Consider the following 10,159-nt stretch of genomic DNA (forward strand, 5'->3'; position numbering starts at 1 on the left):
AAGAGTGCCCGTTTCTCAGAAGCAGAGTGTTTTTCTTGTAAGGCAAGCTAGGTTTCAATTTGCCATTCTTGCACGGAGTTGAATCACGTTCAGTTTCATGTTCTTGCAGCAAGTGTTAATTTAGGGTAAGAATAGCCACTCTTGTGCTCTTCTGGACATAGACAGTTCCAATAGCACTCGAGTCTGTTCCCAACAAGTACACTTCATTGGACTGAAGAGAAGCTCCTATTCTAGTCAGTTTCCAATGCTGAGTTGAACTACATATGCCCCGTTTGTGTAGGAAGCACAGTTCTTTTGTTCTGAGCTAGCTCATTGTTCTGGCCCTTAAGGAAACACAGTAGAGTAAAAGAGTGCCCGTTTCTCAAGCAGAGTGTTTTTCTTGTAATGCAAACTAGGGTTCAATTGCCACTTTTAAATGGAGTTGAATCACGTTCAGTTTTATGTTCTTGCAGCAAATGTTAATTCAGGGTAAGAAGAGACACTCGGGTGCTCTTCTGGCCGTACACAGTACAAATAGCACTCGAGTCTGTTCCCAGCAAGTACAGTGTGTTGGACTGAAGAGAAGCTCGTAATGTAGTCAGTTTCCAAGCTGAGTTGTCCTAGATATGCCCCATTTGTTTACAAAGCACAGTTCTTTTGTTCTGAGTCAGCTGACTGTTCTGGCCTTATAGGAAAGAGAGTAGAGTACTAGAGTGCCCGTTTCTGAACAGCAGAGTGTTTTACTTATAAGGTATGCTGGGGTTCAATTGCCATTCTTAAACGGAGTTGAATCACATTCAGTTTCACCTTCTAGCAGCAAGTCTTAATTCAGGTTAAGAACAGCAACTGTTTTGCTCTTCTGGCCTTACACAGTGCAAATATTACTCGCGTCTCTTCAGAGCAAGTACAGTGTATTGGACTGAAGCGAAACTCCTATTCTAGTCAGTTTCCAATGCTGAGTTGAACTAGCCTGCCCCGTTTTTGTTGGAAGAATGGTTCTTTTGATCGGAGCCAGCTCACTGTTGTGGTCCTATAGGAAACACAGTGAGTACAAGAGTGTCCGTTTTTCAAAAGCAGAGTGTTTTTCTTGTAAGGTAACCTAGGGTTCAATTGCCATTCTTAAATGGAGTTGAATCACATTCAGTTTCATGTTCTTGCAGCAAGTGTTAATTCAGGGAAAGAACAGCCACTGTTGTGGTCTTCTGGTCATACAAAATGCAAATAGCACTTACATCTTTTCCCAGCGGGTACAGTGTATTGGACTGAAGCGAAGCTCCTATTCTAGTCCATTTATAAGGCTGAGTTGATCTAGTTATGCTCCGTTTTGGTAGGAAGCACAGTTCTTTTTTTCTGTGCCAGCTCACTGTTCTGGCCCTATAGAAAATACAATATAGTACAAGAGTGCCCGTTTCTCAAAAGCAGAGTGTTTTTCTTGTAAGGCAAGCTAGGGTTCAATTGCCATTCTGAAAAGGAGTTGAATTACGTTGACTTTCATGTTCTAGCAGCAAGTGTTAATTTAGGGTAAGAACAGCCACTCTTGTGCTCTTCTGGCCATACAGAGTGCAAATAGCACTCGAGTCTGTTTCCAGCAAGTACACTGCATTGGAGTGAAGTGAAGCTCCTATTCTAATCAGTTTCCAATGCTGAGTTGAACTAGATATTCCCCACTTGTCTAGGAAGCACAGTTCTTTTTTTCTAGCTAGCTCTCTCTTCTGGCCCTATAGGATACACAATAGAGTACAAGAATTCTCGTTTCTAAAAAGCAGAGTGTTTTTCTTGTAAGGCCAACTAGGGTTCAATTGCCATTCGTAAATGGAGTTGAATCACATTCAGTTTCACGTTCTAGCAGCAAGTGTTAATTCAGGGTATGAAGAGCCACTCTTGTGCTCTTCTGGCCTTATGCAGTGCAAATAGCACTCTCTTCTATTCCCAGCAAGTACAGTGTATTGCACTGAAGCAAAGCCCCTATTCTAGTCAATTTCCAATGCTGAGTTGAACTAGCTATGCCCCGTTTTGTTGGAACCACTGTTCTTTTGTTCGGAGCCAGCTCACTGTTCTGGCCCTATAGGAAACACAGTAGAGTACAAGAGTGCCCGTTTCAAAAGCAGAGTGTTTTTCTAGTAAGGCAAGCTAGGGTTCAATTGCCATTCTTAAACGGAGTTGAATCACCTTCAGTTTCACGTTCTAGCCGCAAGTGTTAATTCAGGGTAAGAACAGCCACTCTTGTGCTCTTCTGTCCATTCACAGTGAAAATAGCACCCGTGTCTGTTTCCAGTATGTACAGTGTATTGGACTGAAGAGAATCTCCTATTCTAGACGTTCCAAATGCTGAGTTGAAGTAGATATGCCCCAATTGTGTAGGAAGCACAGCTTTTTGTTCTGAGCAAGCTCACTTTTCTGTCCATATAGGAAAAACAGTAGAGTACGAGAGTGCCCATTTCTCAAAATCAGAGTGTTTTTCTTGAAAGGCAAAGAAGGGTTCAATTGCCATTCTTAAACGGAGTTGAATCAGGTTCAGTTTCACATTCTAGCAGCAAGTGTTTATTCAGGGTAAGAACAGCCACACTTGTGCTCTTCTGGCCGTACAGAGTGCAAATAGCACTCGCATCTGTTCCCAGCAAGTAGAGTGTATTGGACTGAAGAGAAGCTCCTATTCTAGTCAATTTCCAATGCTGAGTTGAAATTGATATGGCCCGTTTGTGTAGGAAGCACAGTTCTTTTGTTCTGAGCCCGCTCATGTTCTGGCAATATAGGAAACACAGTAGAGTACAAAAGTGCCCGTTTCTCAAAAGCAGAGTGTTTTTCTTGTAATGCAAGCTAGGGTTCAATTGCCATTCTTAAAAGGAGTTGAATCACGTTCAGTTTTGTGTTCTTGCAGCAAGTGTTAATTCAGGGTAAGAACAGCCACTCTTCTCCTCTTCTGGCCATACACAGTGCAAATAGCACTTGAGTCTGTTCCCAGAAAGTTCAGTGAATTGGAGTGAAGTGAACCTCTTATTCTAATCTGTTTCCAATGCTGAGTTGATCTAGATATGCCCCATATGTGTAGGAAGCACAGTTCTTTTGTTCTGAGCCAGGTTACTATTCTGTCCCTATAGGAAACACAGTAGAGTACAAGAGTGCAGTTTCTCAAAGGCAGAGTGTTTTTCTTGTAAGGCAAGCTATTGTTCAATTGCCATTCTTAAACAGAGTTGAATCAGGTTCAGTGTCACGTTCTAGCAGCAAGTGTTAATTCAGGCTAAGGACAGCCACTCTTGTGCTACTCTAAACATACACAGTGCAAATAGCACTTGCATCTGTTCCATGCAAGTCCAGTGTATTGGACTGAAGAGAAGCTCCTATTCCAGTTAGTTTCCAATGCTGAGTTGATCTAGATATGCAACGTTTGTGAAAAAACCACACTTCTTTTGTTCTGAGCCAGATCACTGTTCTGGCCCTATAGGAAACACAGAAGAGTACAAGACTGCCCTTTTCTCAAAAGCAGAGTGTTTATTTTGAAAGGCATGCTAGGGTTCAATTGGCATTCTTTTTTTTTTCCATAGAAATTTACTTTATTTAGTGTGAGCACAAAACATAAGAACAATGGTTATAAAGGACAGAAACAAATCAGTGAAAAATGACACATTTTGAAAAAAAGAAAAAATAAATAAAAGACTTCTTCTCAGCCTGCAAGTGTCTGGGCCTACAGTGGGAAGGAACCTATTGATGACATTAAATGCCCAAAGAAAATATGGGATAGTTACGAATTTCATGTGGCTGAGGAAAAACAGCATTTATTAGATTCCACTCTTTTCTAGTGGCATAGGAACAAAGGTGGTGGGTGAGAGAGGAATAAATACTGAAAGAATTTGCTAAACAAATGTCCAGCACAAAGTTTTCATTTGTTCCTTGGAAGACGCAAGTTAAAATTCAAAGTCATCTATGATCACAACCAGTCATCTTCAGGAGAGAGGTTGCAGGAGCAAGAAGTCCAGCGTGAAAAGTCTGATTTGCCACAGAAGAGAAAGGACATGAAGTTTTAGGGAGAACCAGATGTCAACAAGCTGAAGAGTGAATGTAAGGGGAGAGTGGCGGGCTGGGGGCTAGATTCTCTGAAGGGACAATAAGTGATTAACCTATGCACATGAAGGGGCTTTAGCAAAACTGAAGAGGACTGATCCTCAGACCAATCACATCTTTGCCAATCTCCGTCACTGTGGTGACCCGGCAGATCTGCCCCTTGAACTCGGGGGAATAGCAGGCCCCACTGAGTGGACACTTCTCCACCGGTTTCCCACGGTAGATGGGCCTTTAAGATGCAGCACAAATGTCAAAGGGGTTGTGCATGTCGTAACTGAGCTGGCAGGCATCTGTGGGGTTCTTCTCACAGGCAGACAGGATTTTGCTGGTCTGTTGGGCCACTTCAGGCTTGGGCCCAAGTTCCAGTAAGCGCTGGGCAAAGGTGGCCGCTGTCTTGAAGTTCTTGAGCTTGAAGAAAAGGTTGAGGGCTGTCCGAAGCACCAGGATCATATGCACAGGCTGGAGGTTTGAGTGTGTGAAATAGGCTGCCATCTCGCAGATGCGCTTCTGCTGCTCTAGGCTTTCCTTAGGCAGCTTCTTCATTTCTATCTCCATGCACAAACCCACAATGTATTCACGGCAGATGGTGATGAGCTGCTGGGCCTCTGCAATCTCCTGTTTATTGTCCACAACAAGAAGAGGCACACTGAGCAGGATGGAATGGAATTTTTCCACAGCTTCTTCAAACTTGCCAACTGTGGTAAGCTGGTAGCACAGCTGCAATCGCTGGATCAGGTCATTAAGCTTTAGGCCTACAGCTGGTACACAATTCTTTAGCCCTGCATCCTTCCAATTACGATTGGGGTAACTATACATGGACGGCAAGCAGGGCAGTGCTTGGTAGGTGGTACGGCCTTGAGCATATGTCTGTAGGAAGAGTTGCTTATAGGGGCCAAATTGGATTACTCCCACCTGGTCATGAAGAAGCCGCATGGCTGTTTCAAAAGAACCTGCCAGGATGTGATCAACTGGAAGCTGAGAGTTATTACACCAGATTTGAGTTGGGCTCGTTCCCTTGGTTGGGGGCACAAAGAACCCATCTTCAGCACCACTGGCGACCCCAGAGGGTACATCCAGCTCTGGTGGGAGCTCCAGATCTTCTTCTACATCCCAGCCACCTCCTTCTTCTTGTCCCTTGCCAAGAGCATCCTCTCCCAAACCTTCTGAAGCCTCCACAAATCCATCTTCATCTAGCTGCAGTTCCGCATCCTCTCCCCAGCCTTCAGTACCAACAGTGTCAATGTCAATGTCAGCAGCCAATGCTCCTCCCTTCCCCTTGCTGGCAATGGAGCCTTCAAAGAACCCCTTGGACACAGTCCGTAAGGGCCAATTAGTATCCAACGGCATGATAGGTGCAGGTGGCTGGAGCAGCTTGGCATTAGGATCGATGTCTGGGATTGTCTCCTTCTCGGGGTCAAATGTTTCCTTCAGACTCTCAGCTTCTTCATCTAAGCCATGTGTAGCAGCTGTGAGATAGGCCAGGGACTTCTGTCCACAGTTCTTCAGGATTCGCACCCTCTCTGACACATCACCCAGGTACAGGGCATTCTGATAATGGTCACTCATGTCCTTTCGGATCTCAGCAATCTTCATCATCTTGCGAAGTTTCTCCAGGTTGCCGGTAATAAGGTACAAGAAGGAAAGTTTGTCGAAGTTTTTGGTACGCTGATAGCACATTTCTACTATCTGGTGATTGCTCTGCAGCAGGGCCACTTCTCCCAGCTTCTCCCAGCAGTTCTTGTCATCCAGGGCTTTGGCTGCTTCTAGAGCAATCTCTATGTTTCCGCACTCCAGAGCCAGGCTGAAGCGAGTTTTCTCATCCTTTACAAAATGCAGGGCCACTTCCGGATAACCCTTCTTCTGGAGATAGGCAATGATTGACTGGCCGACCAGCTTGGCGTTCCTCACCATGTGCAGCACCTCATCATACTTTCTGTTGATCAGGGCCAGCTTGAACTTAAACTCAGTGGGGTCGATGGTGAGCACCCGAGGCCGACACTCCCTGTCCAGGCAGTAGACATTGTTGCCCTTCACTCTTGTGACATAGATGGGTAAATCCAGAGTCCTGATGATGCCATGGTCCCCAGTGGTGACGGCATATTTGATGTGGTTGCTTGTGGTATAGATAAACACCCCACTCTCATCCCAGGCCCCACTCTTGACACGAATGTTCTCATGAATGTTACACAGAGCATCCAGCTTGCGGTTACAGATCACAATGGCATGTTTGGCCAGCAGCACTAAATGAGACATGTCTGCTGACCAGATAACATATTTCACCTTGGAAATCTTCACCGATGCCAGAGTCCGCTTTTGCTGGACATCAAAGAGTGTGATGGAATCTGCATCCTGAAGCAGGAGGTTGCCAGTGCCAGCATAGAAGATTTCATCACAGTTAGGCACCTGGATTTTTCTGGTGATCTCATTCTTCAGATTCTTTATCAGAAGCGAATGCATGCGATCTAGGACAGCAAACCGATTCCGAGCAACCCAAACCGCTGTCAGGCCTGAGGATCATTTCCCTTCAGGGGCATCAGGATTCTGGGAGTCTGCATCTTTGGGGATGGTGTAGAGATCGTAGGTACTATTCTCTAAATTGCTTGCTCTAGTGCACAGTAGGACTGCATTTTCTGCTGGATTGTATGACATGTTGAACACTGGAAACTTGGAACCACTCCTCAGTTGCATCACAGCTACATCTTTGGAGCTGTTGAAATCCAGCTGACATAGGAATTGGTCCTTTACATAATGTAGCATATTGCCATGTACAGCATAGGCTGGACGCTCACGTTCCAGCTTAAACACAATCATCCCACCATCATGGCCTGCTGCAAACAGGTTAAGGTTGGGATGAGCAGCTAGGACCCAGAAACGATCATGATCCCTGCGGAAAGTCTGAACCCCAGTCTTCTTAGACATATCCCAGACTCGAATACTCTTGTCCTCAGAATTGCTGAGGATCAACTCTTGGCGAGGGTGGAAAACGGCACAAGACACATTGTTGTAATGGCCCCAGCAGGTGTCAACCTCCCATGCCTTTGATTCATTCATGCGCCAGATCTTCACTTGCCGGTCGTCTGCCCCAGATACAATCAGGGGCATAGTGGGGTGGAAGGCAGCCCAGTTTACTCCACGATCATGACCCTCGAGTACATGCTTCACCACTGCATCTGTGGTTCCGAACAGGTCAACCCCGGTTATGCCTCTCACATCTGACTCCACAGCACCAGGAGACAATTTTTTTTTCCTTAGACCAGAAATATCCCAAACGCGAACAGTCTGGTCCAGGCTAGCTGACACCACCAGGTCCTCAGAGGGGTGGAACTGAGCACACATTACATAATGGTTGTGTCCCGTTAACACACAGACACAGGTTCTAAACTGCCAGTTCCACACTCGAATGGTCTGGTCATCTGAGGCACTCAGAATCCAAGGATATTCATGATGAAAAAATGTGGTACGGATATAATCCAAGTGCCCAAGCAACGTGAAGAGGCAACGCCGAAGTTTGTAATTCTAAACCTTAATCTTATAGTCATCTCCTCCAGAGACGAACAGTGGCTGCTGCTTATGGAAGTCAATGCCTCGCACTGGACCATCATGTTCATCAAACTTGTCAATGAGAGTACACATCCGATAGTCCCATAACTGGATGACCCCATTGTGTAAACTGGTCAGGATCCAGGGTCTTTTGGGATGAAAACTAAGGCCTTTGACCCCCAAGCTCTTGGTCTCGAATTTGGTTAGCATCCTTCAGGCCTCCGGCTCCCAGGTCCGACAACCCGGTCCCGCTGCTCCCGGTTGCCCTCCCAAAGGCTCCACGTCAGCTACCGGAGGCCGTGGCTCCCGTCAATTGGCATTCTTAAACGGAGTTGAATCACGTTCAGTATCATGTTCTAGCAGCAAGTGTTAATTCAGGGTAAGAACAGCCACTCTTGTGCTCTTCTGGCCATCCACTGTTCAAATAGCACTCGCTCTGTTCCCAGCAAGTACAATATATTGGACTGAAGAGAAGCTCCTATTCTAGTCAGTTTCCCATCCTGAGTTGTACAAGATATGCCCTGTTTGTGTAGGAAGCACAGTTCTTTTGTTCTGAGCCAGCTCACTGTTATGGCCCTATAGGAAACACAGAAGAGTACAAGAGTGCCCGTTTCTCAAAAGCAGAGTGTTGTTCTTGTAAGGCATGCTAGGATTCAATTGCCATTCTTAAACGGAGTTGAATCACATTCAGTTTAATGTTCTTGCATCAAGTGTTAATTCAGGGAAAGAACAGCAACTGTTGTGGTCTTCTGGCCATACACAGTGCAAATAGCACTCGAGTCTGTTCCCAGCAAGTACACGGCATTGTCCTGAAGAGAAGCTCCTATCCTAGTCAGTTTCCAATGCTGAGTTGAACTAGATATGCCCCGTTTGCGTAGGAAGCACAGTTCTTTTGTTCTGAGCCAGCTCACTGTTCTGGCCCTATAATAAACACAGAAGAGTACATGTGTGCCCGTTTCTCAAAAGCAGAGTGTTTTTCATGTAAGGCAAGCTAGGGTTCAATAGCAATTCTTAAAAGGAGTTGAGTCACGTTCAGTTTCATGTTCTTGTAGCAAGTGTTATTTCAGGGAAAGAACAGCCATTCTTGTGCTCTTCTGGCCATAGACAGTGCAAATAGCACAAGTGTCTGTTCCCAGCAAGTACAGTGTATTGGACTGAAGAGAATCTCCTATTCTAGCCAGTTTCCAATGCTGTGTTGAACTAGATATGCCCCATTTGTGTAGGAAGCAGCATTCTTTTGTTCTGAGGAAGCTCACTGTTCTGTCCATAAAGGAAAAACAGTAGAGTACAAGAGTGCCCTTTTCTCAAAATCAGAGTGTTTTTCTTTGAAGGCAAATAAGTGTTCAATTGCAATTCTTAAACGGAGTTGAATCAGGTTCAGTTTCACGTTCTAGCACAAGTGTTTATTCAGGGTAAGAAAAGCAACTCTTGTGCTCTTCTGGCCAAACACAGTGCAAATAGCACAAGTGTTTGTTTCCAGCAAGTACAGTGTATTGGACTGAAGAGAAGCTCCTATTCTAGTCAGTTTCCAATGCTGAGTTGAACTAGATATGCCCCGTTTGTGTAGTAAGCACAGTTCTTTTGGTCTGAGCCAGCTCACTTTTATGGCACTATAGGAAACACAGTAGAGTACAAGAGTGCACGTTTCTCGTAAGAAGAGTGTTTTTCTTGTAAGGCAAGCTAGGGTTCAATTGCCATTCTTAAAAATAGTTGAATCACGTTCAGTTTTATGTTCTTGCAGCAAGTGTTAATTCATTGTAAGAAAAGCCACTCTTCTCCTCTTCTGGCCATACACAGTGCAAATAGCACTCGCATCTGTTACCAGCAAGTACAGTTTATTGGACTGAAGTGAAGCTCCTATTCTAGTCAGTTTCCAATGCTGAGTTGAACTAGATATGCCCCATATGTGTAGGATGCACAGTTCTTTTCTTCTGAGCTAGGTTATTATTCTGTCCCTATAGGAAACACAGTAGAGTACAAGAGTGCAGTTTCTCAAAGGGAGAGTGTTTTTCTTGTAAGGAAAGTTAGGGTTCAATTGCCACTCTTAAACAGAGTTGAATCAGGTTCAGTTTCACGTTCTAGCAGGAAGTGTTAATTCAGGGTAGGAACAGCCACTCTCTCCTATTCTTGCCACACACAGCGCAAATAGAACTCGCGTCTGTTCCCACCAAGTACAGTGTATTGGACTGAAAAGAAGCTCCTATTCTAGTCAGTTTCCAATGCTGAGTTTTATTAGAAATGCCTCCTTTGTTTAGCAAGCACAGTTCTTTTGTTCTAGTCAGCTCACTGTTCTGGCCCAATAGGAAACACAGTAGAGTACAAGAGTGCCTGTTTCTCAAAAGCAGAGTGTTTTTCTTGTAAGACAAGCTAGGGTTCAATTGCCATTCTTAAACAGAGTTGAATCACGTTCAGTTTCATGTTCTAGCAGCAAGTGTTAATTCAAGGTAAGAACAGCCACTCTTCTCCTCTTCTGGCCATACACAGTGCAAATAGCACTCGCGTCTGTTCCCAGCAAGTACAGTGTATTGGACTGAAGAGAAGCTCCTATTTTAGTAAGTTTCCAATGCTGAGTTGATCTAAA

General features: G+C 44.8%; 2 pseudogenes across 2 annotated transcripts; both read right to left on the reverse strand.

Moving 5' to 3' along the window:
* Positions 1-3,610: 3,610 nt before the first annotated feature.
* Positions 3,611-6,495, reverse strand: LOC143269748 (coatomer subunit alpha pseudogene; annotated as a pseudogene). The gene has a single exon (XR_013046402.1). The product of XR_013046402.1 is annotated as a coatomer subunit alpha pseudogene (transcript).
* LOC102904842 (coatomer subunit alpha pseudogene) lies at positions 3,611-7,374 on the reverse strand (annotated as a pseudogene). The gene has a single exon (XR_013046403.1). The product of XR_013046403.1 is annotated as a coatomer subunit alpha pseudogene (transcript).
* Between the last annotated feature and the right edge of the window lie 2,785 nt (positions 7,375-10,159).

This window comes from Peromyscus maniculatus, chromosome 20 (assembly GCF_049852395.1).
Source record: "Peromyscus maniculatus bairdii isolate BWxNUB_F1_BW_parent chromosome 20, HU_Pman_BW_mat_3.1, whole genome shotgun sequence".
In the NCBI taxonomy this organism is placed as follows: domain Eukaryota; kingdom Metazoa; phylum Chordata; class Mammalia; order Rodentia; family Cricetidae; genus Peromyscus; species Peromyscus maniculatus.